Below are 15,633 nucleotides of genomic sequence, written 5' to 3'. Positions count from 1 at the left end.
GCAGGACAGCTCGTTATCCTTTGTGCTACAAAAATCCAAGTGTTCACTATGAAACGGTACTGCCAGACCTCGCCTCGCTAGCAGTTCTCACTACACAGCCTGATGGGGAAGAATTTGTTCCTAAAGAAAGAAAACCTTGAACACGAAGAGCGCCTTCCCTCTGCTGACTATCCTACACTGTAGCAAACAAAGCCCAACCGTTTTCACACAGAACAATCTGGAACATGTGGATTAAACACAGGTCAATCACCGCCCTCCCAAGCACACTGGCAATGCTACACATTTCATTCACATGGGAAGGAACAGATCATGTCCAAAAGAGACTGTCTCTTTACAGAGATGTAAGGCTGTAAGTGATGGAGTTACCAGGGTGTGCAGCTTGTCAACTGAGCAGCAGTAGCCAAGGCCACAGGTGCCTTTAACCCACTGCAAAGTATCACCACTTTCATGATGGTTTAAACTCAAACCTTGTATTCTAAGTAAGTTACCATTTATCACCAGCACTTCAGTAAAACCTGAGACGCACTCTTCTCCTCTTGCAAATATAGTCCTTCACACACAGTGCCTCAAACACTTGTTACCTTATGGACATAGATTTAGGGAGGCAGCACTGAAGCTGTTTACATGGAAATGCAAGGATGCCATGCAGAGTATGAATCCTGGTGCCTTGGGATGTTTTAAACTACAGAGTAAACTGGATGCAGTCTTCATGTCGTGCATGAATGATGGCAGTTTCCAGAAGGACAACATCCCGTTATCACACCCAAGTATTGAGGTTGCCCCTGAAGAGAGAGGAACGCCACCTCCTCTGCCAACAACAACAATGACAAAACACTCCTTGCAGCACCTGAATTTCCTCAGCAGCCTCCCACCCATCAACTGACCGAGCCTGAACTTCTGTTCCCTCACCAAAGTTAGGAGAATGGCAGCAGCCTGACAGCAGGCACAGGAAAACACTACTCTGACATGCACAGTGTGGTGTTCTGCTGGTTGTGTTATTCTTCCCCACAAACTTGGCTGACTGCCTCGGAGCTGGATTCTCAGCTTCAGTGACATCTTCAGGGAGACTGACAGCTACAAGGAATTGCATCGATGACTGCAACAGACCAGCACCAAAATGGCTGTGAAGTCTGACTGCATCAGAAGAGATGCAGATGCTGTAGTGTAACATGGAAGTGTGAACTGGAATGCACAAACGGGAAATGCAAAAGATTCTAGGTAAAAGCCAGGACCAGCGCAGCAGAACACAAGGAACACAGTCTTCACAGAAGGAATTTGTGAGGCACAGCCATTTTGTACAAATCACAGAGCACAAATCACAGCTCCCCGACACAGCAACCACCCCACACAGCCCACTGAGGGTGCTAAGGAAGCACATACAGAGCTGGACCTGCACAAAGACTTTATCAGGTTTGTACTGCAAATCCTGTTTCAGTTTTACCAAAAGCAGCCAGGAGACTGGAGTAAAAACAAGAAGTGCAGACGTGGAGTGACAAGGTGGAACTAGACAATGGAAGCTCTAATGCAATAGAAGCTGCATGAAGGAGTCACAAACACTCTTCTCTACAAAGCAGTTCCTCCACTCAGCAGCTGGCAGCAATGAAGGTGCAAAGGGTTAATAAGACTTAATAACTACTGCACCAAACCTGACAGACATTGTTTCCTAAAACTGCCTGTTCAGTTGCTGAATCACCAGAACTGCACTCTCTGCACATGCTGCAACTCACTGTCTGACCTCAGGTGATCAGGCTGCGTGCAGGGTTCCACACACAGCTGTACAGTCTCGGTACTTCCCTTCTTCTGCTCCAGAAAACCCAAAGGAAATCGAACACCTTGATGTCTGGGAAAAGGAATACCAAACTGAGATGATCACAGGACACAGACAGAGCAAACTCTGTTGTAACACCCACTACCCACATTCACTCTGTTGAGGTTTCTGTACAGACAAGGAGCTGACCACTCTTCTTCCCCTGTGCCTCAACCCACTGGTTCCATTTTCATTCCTACCATGCATAGAGCAATGGTTCTCACTCCTCCACAGTTCAGTTACCCCCAGCCTACAATTTTTTCCTTTCTAATATTGACACAACCTTCCCAAGAGCACCTTAGGCACACATTTCCTCAGGTCTCATCTCTGCTGCATTGCCCAGAACAACATGACAACGGCTGGGCAGATCGTGCTGCTCCAACACCGGTCACTTTCATATATATTTAATTTCCTTTCTCCCGTTATCCCGTGTTCCTTCAGCCCCTTGTATCTCGATTTTATTTTTCTGCCTTTACAATTGTTCAAAAGGTCTTTGGGATGGGGCTTAGCTTTTCACTGTGTACATAGTAAAGTCCTGAAGCTGATGTGGTGATACAAATTAATACTAATAGCTGCAGAACAGCAGTAATACTCCCCCCAGTTGCGATTGGCGAGCTGGAAAGATTACTTGATGTTTATAAAGCTCTTTGAGACTGCTGGATGAAAGTCAGGCCAGTGATGCACAGGATTTATTGTTCTATTCAGCACTTCGGTATCCAAGGCTAGCATCTATTCTGCTTGAAAAAGATTTTTACCGTATTGTAAAATGGAAACAAAATGAAATATATACAGTGCACGGTGCTTCATATATAAGGCACAGGCAGCACAGAAACAGAATCTCATTATTGAAATGGATGTAGCTGAAGCTGTTACACACAGTAGGTTAAAGACCAGATTCAGTGACCTCTTATTCCATTTAATCAAAATTGTTAGTATATTTTTTTGGCCTTTGGAAAACTATATATATATATTTTTTCTCTTCATCGGGTATTTCATCAAAGGTAATAAACCTTTGTAGTTGCTTATGATGTGAGGCTCAAAGCAGACTTGACCAGCAATGGAATGAAAATAAAGTGGATTTATGTCTAACAAACAAAAGCACAGTTCTTCTGTAACACTCTGTGCATTTAACCACCAGCTTTTAACCATTCACAGGCTGCCCTCCCTCCTCCCCATCATGATTGTCTGTTCCTTTCTCAGCATCCCCACTGCTCTATTTACCAGTGTCCCTGGTAAGCTCCCCCCTCCAGCTCTGTTCTTGAGCGCAGAGGGGAGACTATGCTGTTTTAATGGTGCTACTTATGCTATATGCGGCCTTGCTGTTTCTAGGAATAGACATGTTCAGACATCAATTAACATCTAATTGCTGAAATTAATCTTGTTCCTCCACTACAGATGCCACAGAGATCAAACCAAGCCCATTTACAGCTCTATTTTTAATTTAGTGGAATTACAGCTTTTCCATCCAATGAAAATTAATTAAGTGACATGCTGTCCAGAGAGCATGCAGTGCAGGGATCAGGATGTTTATTAAAAGCAAAACAAGTGGGAAGAGATCATAATTACTTGTGCCCATGCAAAAACATCTTTGTTTCTGCAAGCCCTTCCCCTTCCTCATGCCTTCTCACCAGTACTTCACTCCTTCCTACCTGACTTCCAACCTCTGAGCTACCCACAGTTCTTACTTGACACTGCCCAAACTGCCTTGTTTGCCACTTCTCCTACTGCCTTACTGCTGGAATTTTCCTGTCCCACCTAATTGCATCCTTCCAAATAACCCCGCACCAACAATTCTGGCTGCTAGCAACCAGACCACTACAATCCAGGGCTTTTCTAAAGCATGAGAAAGCTGCGTGACCCGGTGGCAGTGCTGAAATAACCTGTTCCATGCTGTTTCATTCTATCCTACAGAGAACACGCTTTCTTTAAAAGACAGACATCGCAATACAACAAGAACATAAAGAGAAGTGAGGCCTTCCCAGCTCCAAGGCCTCAATGTTCTGTACAGCTTGAAGCCCCACAGAACACAGAAAGCAAAGACCTTTCCAATCGGATGGCCATTACCTTATTTGTAAATTACACTGAGCTTTCTGCTAAGGAAAAGCACTTGCTACCACCATGGAAATATATCCTGTGGTACACAAAATACAAAACTAACCTTCATGTAAACCCTATGCTTAGAAACAGGACTTAGAAAAGCAAGACCTGCTCAAACTCACTGTTACATTCAGACATCCCCCTTCTTCCTTTCCATCACACACCTCAAAGGCACAGACAGAGATACCGGCATCCCAGAGCATGAGCTCGCTTCTGTACTAACAGCTACAGCCTGAACTCAACACTTAAATAATAGTTACAGTGAAAGCAGTGCAAACACAGGGAAGGGATTCAAACTGCAAAACACAGCAGCAGTCTGGGGAGCACGCAGAAGTAATGCAGAAATGTACATTGGGTTTTCAAGTCACCGTACACATTATTTGTAATAACAGCCAACACTTTACTAAGCAGGAGAAAGGGTGTTGCCATGGCAGACTGCAGCATCCCACTTCTGTCTTTTGTAATAAGTTGCAAAGCAAACTGAAGTATGATTTACATCCCCGCCTCAGTTTCCCGTTTATGTAACGATGATACTAACATCCAGACACTTAAAAAAATTATTTTACTGTTTTTGTTTGACAAATGCAGCACTAATTGAATTTATTCATGCTAGTCACTCCTGTCATACTCATTATCTCTACTTGAGGCCATCACAGCCTTATTAGAGACACCAAAACTGCTTCATAGATTTCAATTACCCGGTACAAATCATTACCACTATTTTATTAACTCTTGTGTAATTGCCTGTTGTGCATACAATTACAAAGCTAATGTATGTAAATTCCCCTTCAGAAGCTCTTTCCGTACCTTTCATCTGCACACCAAGCACACGCGTGTGCTGACATCGCTTGTTTCATTAGCTTTGAAATCTCCATCCTGACATTATCACAGTACTTGTACACAGCGGCATGGATTCAGACTCTAAAACACTGGGTTCCTTCTGCTTAAATCCAAAGCAGTCATTTGTGTTTCCAAATAGATATACATCTATACATTACTCACACCATTTAGATGTATATAGAAATAGTTAAATTTATAGGGCATATAGGAAAAGATGATCACAGCATAATTCCTCCCATTGTTGGTGTTCTTTTAAAGGAGCAGTCTTAGGCACCAGTAAAGCACTGAGATCCCAAATAGGAAAAGCCTTCTCTCAGCTGTTGCCCATTGTTTTAACAGTCTCCTCTATTAGAACACATGAAGACTTGAAACATGCACCTGGGGAAGGCAGCATTTGGTACTGAGCATTTCCCAAAGGACCGTTACTAATGGCTGTAACAACCGTGTAGTCTCTGAGGCAGGGATCAGAGCTCTGGGCACACAAGTGATTGAAGGCACTCGTGCAGGAGCCAAACTTCCTTTTCCCATGTGTTATTTTCTGCATAGTGACAGAGGTAACAAGCACTCCAGCTCTCTCCCAGTAAGCTGCAGGCTCATTTCTAGGAAAAGGGAGAGAGAGACGTGACTTTGGAAGTCATGAGGTTGCAAAGAAAGCAATCTCTCACTCACTTTCTGCAGTGTCTCTAACAAGGTGTTATATACTGAGGTGACACCTCCATCTCCTCTCCTATGATGAGAATATGTAAAGGAAAGAAGAAGAGCTCTCTTTTGTTTGCAGGCATGTCTGCTCAATAAGGAATTCCATCCAGCATGTATCCCAGGAACTTTCTGAATTAAACTTTCTTAAAATTAAAGAATACAGAGAAGTTGTTAAGATGTGTGGAGAGAAAATCAGAAAGGCAAAAGCCCAATTTGAACTCAACATGGCCACTGGGATAAAAAGGAACAAGAAGCTTTTTTACAGATACATCAACAGTAAGAGGAGGACTAAGGAGAATCTCCATTCTTTACTGGATGAGGCTGGGAATGTGACCACTGAGGATAAGGAAAAGGCAGAGGTTCTGAGGTTCATGCAGGACAACCAGCATGGGATCACGAAGGGCATTCCTGCTTGACCAACCTGATCTCCCATGATCTAGTGACCCAACTGGTGGATGAGGGAAAGGCTGTTGATGTGGTCCACCTATACTTCAGCAAAGCCTTTGACACTGTCTCCCACAGTGTTCTCCTGCAGAAGCTGGCAGCCCATGTCTCAGACACGTACACGCTTGGCAGGGTAAGGAACTGGATGGAGAGCCAGGCCCATAGAGTGATGGTGAATGGAGCTAAATCCAACTGGTGACCAGTCTAGAGTCTGTGCCATACTCAGAACACTGCCTGGCAGTCCTGCTGACTCACCCAGCTCTTCCTACACCTCAACTGAGTGCAAGCTGGGTCTGATCCAGGCCTCAGATGCAGCTCCAAGGACAGCTGTGATTAATGTTTTCTGGCATTTAACAGTGCCACACTTAATTGTGCCAGTTGTTTTTGGTATTTAGCTCTCAGAAACTGACATAATGAAGCTGCACCTGCCTTCCTCAGAAATTAACGAGCACCTGAAGGTAAACACAGCAGAAAAAAAACAGAACTGTATTCGCTTTTTTCATCATGTACACAAAATTAACATAATTCCTACCTCAAAAAAAAAAAAAAAAAAAAAAAGAAAAGAAAAAGAGTTGCAAACTTAGAACAGAAGCAGCAAACACTTGTGGCATTAGAATCTCTGAGGAGATGTCAAGTAGGGTTGCAGGGGTGAGCAAACCCCACAGTCCATCCTAGCACAAACCACAGCACGCCAGGAGCACACAGGGCTGTGCCCAGGAATTACCCAGCGAGTTACGACAGGAAAAGACGGGAAAACAACCGAGTGGGGACTCAGCGCCTCGCAGGACATCTCGTAAATAAGCATAATGACCGCGGAATTGCTGTCAAATCGAATTATACAGATTGCAGAGCTGCAGCCCGAGCTGGCCGTCGCAGCTTCATTACAGACCCCAGAACCCCACGCCAGGCCCGTAGGGACGAGCTGCAGCTGAGCCGCCCCGGGGCAGCGTGACACGGCCGGGAACACCCCGCTGCCAGCTCTCGGGGCTCCGCCACCATCTCCTCCGCACAGCCCCCTGCCTTACCTCAGCCACAGGCTGCCGGTCTCCGGCTCCCTCTGGCGGGGCCCAGCCGTCCCTCCGGCTTTAGAGTTGCGGCCACATGAGCGAGCTGCCCACGGCCGGGCCGCCCCTCGGCCGCCATGGCGGTGCGGCTCAGCCTGCTGCAAGCTGTTAGCATCTCTCAGCCAGGCCAGCACACCCAAGGCAAAGGGGCCTTTCCAGACCCTTCTGGGCACGGCCCTGGTGCTGGTGGAGCTGTGAGAAGCATTGATATGGCCGCTCTGGGGAATTCATCATGCTTTGGTAGCAGCTGCCTAAGGAAGGTCTCCAAAGAGATGCTTCTTTGTTGTGCCTTTCAGGGCGATATCTGATGAGAGTAAGGAACCTCTCCCTAGGACAGATAAGCCACATTGCTTGTAAAGAATAATATCATTCTAAATGTGAATGGTCTCCTTTAACAGAATAAGCTGTTTTATCACTTATTTTGTCTGTATAAAACACACCAGATTTGTTGCTAGAGATAAAGCTCTAGCAAAGGACAATGTTTAACAAAAGTATCAAAGGATTTCTCACAAAGCAATACCCAATATACACTTCACATTACTAATACCAGGGAAAGAAATATAGATAGCCATTGTAGATCATCCATCTCCAAGGGAAAAGGACTCTCAGTAGTAGGTTCTGTGTAAAACTTCTGGCGGCCCAGAAGTGCCTATATGTTATTTCAGCTGTGTTTCACTGAAGATCACAGAACAAAACAGCGAACCCTTAAACATGTGCTTACACGAAGCTCACGGTGTCAACCAGTATGCCAGCATTACACTCCTGGATGAGTGTATGGAGATCAGAAAGTGTTAAATAGTTGGTAGATTGCTTTCCTTCCACTCTTTGCTTGCCCAGCATCTCAGTGGCAATTGTTTGGGTACACTGCAACAAATCACATTGCAGAAGGAAAACAAAATACTGCCTCAGCTTCCATAACAGCGTCAAGCTCATGCTTGGCTAAATCTTCCTTTGAGGTCTTGGCCAGACAAATCGTTATTTAACACACCTGCTTTTATTTTTTTAAATAAAATTGTCTTTAAAATGTATGGGGCGCATCGGAGGGTATAAGGTATACAAGGACGGACAGTGCACAGTCAGCCAAATAAGCAGCTAAATGCAATAAATAAGTAACGAGAGGAAGCAGAAGGTCCTGAAAGACAGGACCATAAAGATGCAGGAATGCCCGAGATAGCAGTCTCACAGATGGGCAAACACTAAAGCTCTGCTGCCAGACAGCCACCCAGCACAGAGGACATAGAAGACAAAGCTGCCACTTCTCCAGGCAGGTGTGGGAAGGCTCCAAACACAGGCACAGTCACTCCTAGGGCTAGAAATAGTAATGCTCTACATGGGAGTAGTCAGAGAGATGCTAATTGGAGGTCACAAGGGTAAGGAGAATCCGTTCCTACTTACAGTGATAAGCTCAGTGTGACTGTCCCAGAGGGATTAGATAGCCTGCAGTTTCCATTTGATGAATACTTGGCACTGTGTGGTAATGATGGTGTGACCCATTCAAGCAAATCTGGAATTGATCTCTTCTTTTCTCTTTCCCCAAGACAACAAGGGCGACAATCACCTGGTTCCACATGTCCAGCAAATCTGAGACATGAAGCAGGATTTCCATACCTTTGAAAGCAGGGCAGTAAGTAACATGCCCAGGCTGCTTGCCTGCTCAGAAGGATAACAGAAATGAAAATGGAGGTTGGAGAGGGAATGCCAGTGTGATCTGCCACAACTGGTACATACTGAAACGCATGAGGAAAAATCCCAACATTCGTTTGTTGGAAAGAGACACTGTTGTGAAGCTGTTAAATCCGAGTTGATGCCATTATTCCCAAGCGTTTCACTGATTCGTTACTTTGCCAAAAACATTATTAACTACCCAGATCACTGTGTGCCCTTGGCTTCTCATTTCTCCATTTAAATGGATGGAGACTGGAGGAGATACTTTCAAATAGAGGAGCTGTAAATTCAAGCAGTACTTGATTTTCAGAGGTGGCATGATTTCTGAACTGCCAATGAAATGAATCAGAGGGGCATTTGCTCAGCACTGCTGAAAATTAGGGTGGTTTTGCTCAGGTAGTGCATTAATGTGGAAAAAAAAAAAAAAAAAAAGGAAGGAGGAAAGGAAAAAAAGCCTAGATATGCAGCTGGGTTGAAGACTGACCATTATTTTTTATCAAATGTCAGTCTGAGGCCAAGTGCCTTAGTGGTACGTGAAGAAAATCCTCGCTTCATCCTTCACAAATGTTACGAGCAGCAATTTTGACTCAGCTTTTCTTTCTTAGTAGCGTACTGTGGTCTGGAGATTCATGGGTCTGCTCTATTTAGATGCTCATTAATTGAGTTGTCCCTGTTGGAGCAGAGGCAGGGTAGTAGCATAACTGATACCTAAAATTTCAATGGAAATCCCTTTTCTCTGTTCCTTAGGTGAGGAAAAGCTATAAATAGATTTGTTTACCATGAAAATGCAAAGGGCCTGTGGTATATTAATTTTTCACATGGAAAAAGATATAAACAGGTTGCAAGTTTAAATAATTTACTCAGAAGAGGTAATAGCCTCTCTTTTATCTAACTCATTCATTTTTCAATCACAGATGTTTCTGAGAAACAACCATGTGCTGGCTCCTCAGCATTTTGCAGTAGGTGTCTGTTTAGTGGCTCAGTGCAAACCCCAAGTGATCAGCCCAAGGGATCAGCCTCAGTGCTCCCTCTTCTTGCCACAGCTGGATCAGGTGAACAGCGGTGTGAGAGGAGGAAGCCCCTGTTGGCCAAGTAAAATACATGGGTGTAACACAGTGAGCCATTCACCAAAGCAGACTTAGTCTCTGCAGTGATACTTCTAGAAATTTATTCTCAGGCCTCTTGGGAATACTCTTTCCCACTGCAGTTATTAGATGAACAGCATGCTTTGCTGGGTTTTAGTCATCCTGCTTTCGGGAGTTACACTCTATATAAGGAAGAGGAATGGCTCCCTAACCTTTTCTGGCTACATATTACAGTACTGTTGAATCTGATAATGATGATTAATACTGTGCAGGAGGTTATGAATACAACAGTGCTAAATACAGAACTAGAACAGAAAATGCTTTGAAACGCACCCAAAACATTCAAATTCAATATTACTTCACAATACCAGAAAAAACCACTGAAGTCTTTCTTTACAAACAGTCCCATCTTTCAGAAATCTCCATTCAATTATCAATGTTGGGAGCATTTATTTGCCAAGCATTAAGTTTAGTTAGAAACTGAATCAGGAAACAAAATCTTCTGTTGCTTTCAGCTCCATTCCCAACATGAAAGAGCATCAGAAGCACAAAAATAAAGAGGATGTTATAAGGTTTTGCTCTCACACTGGGGAGAGAAGCTTTGAAAACACACTACCTCCGCTCCCCAAGGCCTGTCAGGAATTGTATTAGCAACAAAACTGGCAACAGTGTCTTAATCTCTGCTGAGCAGTGGTGGGGTGCAACCAGTCATGAAACACTTTGTACCATGCAAGGTCTACTGATATGAAGCCAAATCAGTGTCTCCTCTCTCTCGCAACAGAATGGCCCTTTTAGAATAAAGTATAGTAAAATATCTGCCTCCAGAATTCCACATTGTGAAGCCATCTGACAGATGGCAGCTGATGTGAATGTTGTGACCTAAATTACTTATCTGAGGGACAAAGAGCGTTCTGCACTTTGGGTGGATAGCTAAATTATGCCTACGCTGTTTGTTAATGATAACCTTAGGAGAGCTGATGATACTGGGCAGCATCTATTTTCCAACAGCGATACGACTTCATGGAACAGTCCCATATCAGTCTGATATTAGATTGCAAATATTACAGTGCCAAACAGCGAGGAGTACGAGTGAAGTTCCTCTGCTAACATTTCTTCATGCAAAATACTCAACGAGTAGCTCTGGGTGTGAGATTCACTTACAGAAGCTGTTATCTATTCAGAAACAAAATTCGAGCTCAATGGGTAAATAATTTGCTGCAGACAGCTTGGGTAGATAGACTGTGGCAGGCTGGGCACGCCAACATTGTTCTCTGTACCCACAAAAAGCACTTCTAAGGTTATATGCTGCAGATCAACGTAATGGAGAAGCAGAACATCAAACATTTTCTGTATGGAAAAAGTGAATGTGGTGCTTTTGTCAGCTGCTTCCAGTAGACAACATGAATCTGTGAGCAGGAAAGAGGAAGCTCTAATATAGCAAAGATTTTCTAAAGGGCAAGTCAAGCAAGCATTCTCTGAAATTTCCAACAGAACAAGCACACGTATTCCAGGCAAATCTGCTGTCCAACTGGATCTGTTTACAACCTGCCTTATCTCGGAGGCACAGCTGAAATAATAACAAGGATTTTGATGCTGGTGAGTTACTTTACATACGGCTTATCAAAACTCAGGGTGACTTGGGAACGTGAAATATTTGCTGTAAGACACAATAGTGTCAGAATCAGAGACTGACACAAAAGAATGCCCTCATTGCTGGCCGGCTTATGGCTGTGTGCGCTGGGGGGGTTGAAAATGACTCGTTTCACTTTGAGGAGGGGGCTTGAGGAGGCTGTGGGACAAAGAGGAATATATATACAAATCACAGTAGTTGCAGGTCTCCATTTCTATCACTATTACTGTCACAGGAGATGGTAGTAAAGATATGATTTATTCTTCCACACTTTTGTAAGATGCTGAAGCCTCAAAGCAGGCTGGAGAAAACTGCAGTGGGACTGGGTACGACGTAGTGCTTTTCTTGTTAAAGACACATGAGTAGCCTCCTGCTTCCTGCACTTCCTAACCTTGGTGATCTGAAGCCTGTTTCATGCTGACCATGCCAGGCTATGATCCCAGTGCACAGATTCTTGTGCAAAGGCAGTCAGCTACCCTGCGGGGATGGTTAGTGGCTCTCCCAGAAGAGGACAGTAACTTAATGTGAAGACTGCAGAAAACCCAAAGCTTCCAGCAGAATTAACAGGAAAACAAGGTAGATACTGAATCAGTAGGAATCTTGCCATAGGCATCCCATGTCCACTCCCACTGGAGTACATTTGGCTTCTGCACCCTCCAAGGAAGACTCACACACTTCCACCAGCTCCTGAATCATCATTGTGTTGTCAGAGCAAATGGTTATTCACTGAAGCCAGGGACTTTTAACCATGACTTGTCTATTAATATTCACTTTACTCACAAAGGTGAGATATCAAGGGGAGAAAGGGCTCATATTATTTACTGCTTATGTAGAACAATTGATTCTTCATGGAACAGAAATACTGGCACAGAGGTATCAATCAAAATCCAAGTCTGTAGCCCACAAGTGTGTTAGAATGTGTGCACCAGAAGAAAGTGCCAAAAAAACAAAACAAAACAAAAAAAAAAAAAAACCCCAAAAAAACCCACCCCAAACAAACAAACAAAAAACCCCGCACCTTTATCTTTCATTATATGGTAACAAAGAAGATTTTCTGGTGCCCTATCTGACTCACCCCTCTGCCTTTTTTTTCTTTGTCTCTGAAGGAGGATAGCAGGACATACTGCGTCACCCCTATTCAGTATTTAAAAACATAGAAAATTTATGATGAAACTGTGCTCTGCCAGCCCTTCAGAGGTCTCACAATACTTCATAAATGCTAATTCAGCCTTAGAAAATCCAGTAAGATAGGCTAAAGTCATAAATATCAGAAAACTGAGGCCCAGCTATGATTCACACAGTATTGCATCAGGAAGGGATCTTCAAAACAAGGAATTTTTGCAACAGAGCAAACTGGTTGGTGAGGGATAAATCAGAACATTCCAGGATTCATAATTCTCAAGGCATTCACCGTTATAGAGCACTTCATCTCCTTTCTTACTTGCTGCATGTATCTGATACCACTAGCTGTACAAGCTGTAAGAGGACAGGAGGTGCTTTCTTCCTAAAGCTTTCTTGATGACATTCTCTGATACTCTCCAGGGACTCCTGAATTGTGAGAGTTCTTTAAATGAAGAAGCTGCAGCTCAGCCAATCCGTTTCTAGACAGGTGCAGCACCTGTCTCTTTTTGTTTGTTAGTTTTAAATTAGAGGCACTATCACAGCCACAGCATTTTAAGATATTTATGACAGCAGCACTCTATGCTGAACTCAGAGCTGTTGCTGTCAGGTATTCTTGATGTCTTCTTGTTTAATTTTCCTTTAGTTGTTAAAGATTCAGGTGTTGTTTTACTGTAGTAGTGAAAGTACACCTCCTCTCTGTCATCTTTAGGATGACAAGGCAGGCGATTCTAGTGGTTGCTTACATACTCACTGTAAAGGATCTTTCCTTCCCCAGCAGTCAACCAAGAAGGGGAACATTTCCAGTTAATGCTGTCCCTTGCAGTTTTCCATGTTCTTCCAGAAGGTTAAGGTACACAGGGCAAGTGAAACCTGCTTTGGGTTTTTGAGTACATGAGACTTCCTTCGAGAATTCTTCATTCAGCTGCCTTTCCTTCAGCATATAAGGTTCAGCTGACCTAAGAAGCACATCCTGTTTTTCCGCTGAAAATACCGATAGTCATGTATCCAATGTAGCACGACACCATGGAAGACGAGCATTTTTCCATACTCAGCTCACAAGACATTTGCAATCTGTTTTCCTCTCCTGCACCTCCAGTTCCTGGTCACCCTAACCTTGCAAAGCTATAATTTGCAGAATTGCTCCACACATTATTCTTCAATCACATCTATATTTTCTAGGATTAAATTATCCTAATAAGGGTTTACCCCACACTATAGATACAGAGGTAGTCAGCCCTGGTACACTTTATAGCTAAGGTAGAGAACATGGACATACTGCTTACAGGCCTGTAAATCGTAGAGATGTTCTGTGTGGCAAGGAGCCCCAACTATAAACTGTGGCAGATCCAAAGCATCTCAGTGTGTGTGCCACATTGGCAGGATCTTGTGGGCAGGCAGGATAACATGCAGGGACCATTTCCAGGGCTATGAGGAGTAAGCCAGAAAACAGCTGTGAACATGAGCTCTGCTCATGCTGGATATGAGCTAACCACTTTGAGCTGTAATGTAGCTGCAGACCTAGGTCAGGGCTAGTGCTGCACTGCATAAATGAATCCTCCCTCTAGAAGACTGGGGAACACCCAAGTGACTCAGCAAGAGTCAGCCTGTCTCTAGCATGACCAGAAATAACAAGCCTGACAAAGCTCAGACCTACGTTTGGCACAGACATTGAGTACATCACAGTGTGCTCTCAGGTGCACCCAGCAGCATCTGTATGATCCAGGCTTCTCATCTCACAAGTTTCCCTGCTGCCTTTGATAATGGATGTTTTACTATAGGATCTCACTCCTGTCTTCTCTCCAAGAGGATTTATGCATGTGGCATGAAAGAACAAGTATGACAGATGAGATCTGCAATTTGCCAAGCTGTGTAACTGCAGCATCTCAGCATGCACTTTTCCATTCTTAGTTGCACATATTTTGCAGGAGATTCTAAAGATGAAAAATCTTTCGTATAGGACTTGATCAAACAGAGCTTTGTTCTTGGCTCATTTGTTCTCCCTGATGCTTTAGTTATTTGCAGAGATAAGGCAGATTAAACCCAGAGTAGTGCTATCTTGCCTTTCCAGGAGGTTGGGGAGGAACCAGGCAGGGTGCCAAGACATGGAAAGTACTGGAGAGCCCACCTGACACTGAGAAAAACGGACTGGTTTCTCTAGCAGGGGTGCTAAATTAATTAACTGTAGTTTTCACAATGTATTTAGTATACTTTGTGCCTTTCATGTTCAGGAAAAGCAATACTTTGGAGGGAAACTGTGATAAATAATTTTAAACTGGCTGATCAGGGCTACTGTTTTTCCACTTCTTTATTACCAAGACCTTGGCTGCCTTTTTTTTACTAAGTTGTGTGCATGATCAGCTTGAAGCTGATTTAATGAAAATCACATTTGCATGCAAATTTCGTTTCACATCAGTGTCTCCAAATCTAAGCTTCTTCTGAATTTTTGGCTTCCCATATCCAGTGTTTTTTTTGGTCACAGCCTCTCGGTTTGCTCTTTGTTTTGGCTGACATACAAGATCCAAGGTTTTGAGCAACGGCACCTATAGAAGTTCCAGTTTTCGAAAGAACCAGAAAATAACTCAGTTTTTTTCAAGAAATTCTATTGGATGGTTTTGGTTTTTTTTTCCTTTCAGTGGCCCTTCCATCTCTTTCCTAAGGATCTCTGTGTGTTTTTTACCCTACTTTCCCAGTCCTCTTGTTGTTTTTGTTGCCCTAAGGTTACTGCTGTTGAGCATATACTATACTTAGAGCTTAAAAAGTCCTACAGCTATGGACAGTAAATCCCTGACCTGGCTGCTGGTTTGCTGTTTCCTTACTATACCCATTAGAGAAGGCTTTCTCTTGATCAGAGTCCACAGAATTAATTCCTACAGGTCTCAGCTGGTGGGTTAGTTATCCTCCTTCCTTTCTGTCATCAAAAGAGCATGACATGAGTACAAAGAGGCCATGAACATAAAGAACATTATTTCAAGGTCATATTTTTACCAGCTGTTAATCATGCCAGTAGTTTCTTCCCAATCTGTTTCATGTGCTGAACCTTCTCATTTCCTTTAATCATGAATTAGTGAACTTGTCAAGCAAAGAGATTCTCACAAAGTCCAAGGCTCAGCCCTGACAGCCTTCCAGCTAAGTTTATTGGGTATGTTTTAGCAACTCTATTCATGGAAAAACAGTTTGTCA

Source organism: Coturnix japonica, chromosome 3, assembly GCF_001577835.2.
Source record: "Coturnix japonica isolate 7356 chromosome 3, Coturnix japonica 2.1, whole genome shotgun sequence".
Lineage (NCBI taxonomy): Eukaryota > Metazoa > Chordata > Aves > Galliformes > Phasianidae > Coturnix > Coturnix japonica.
This window is presented reverse-complemented; position numbering follows the sequence as displayed.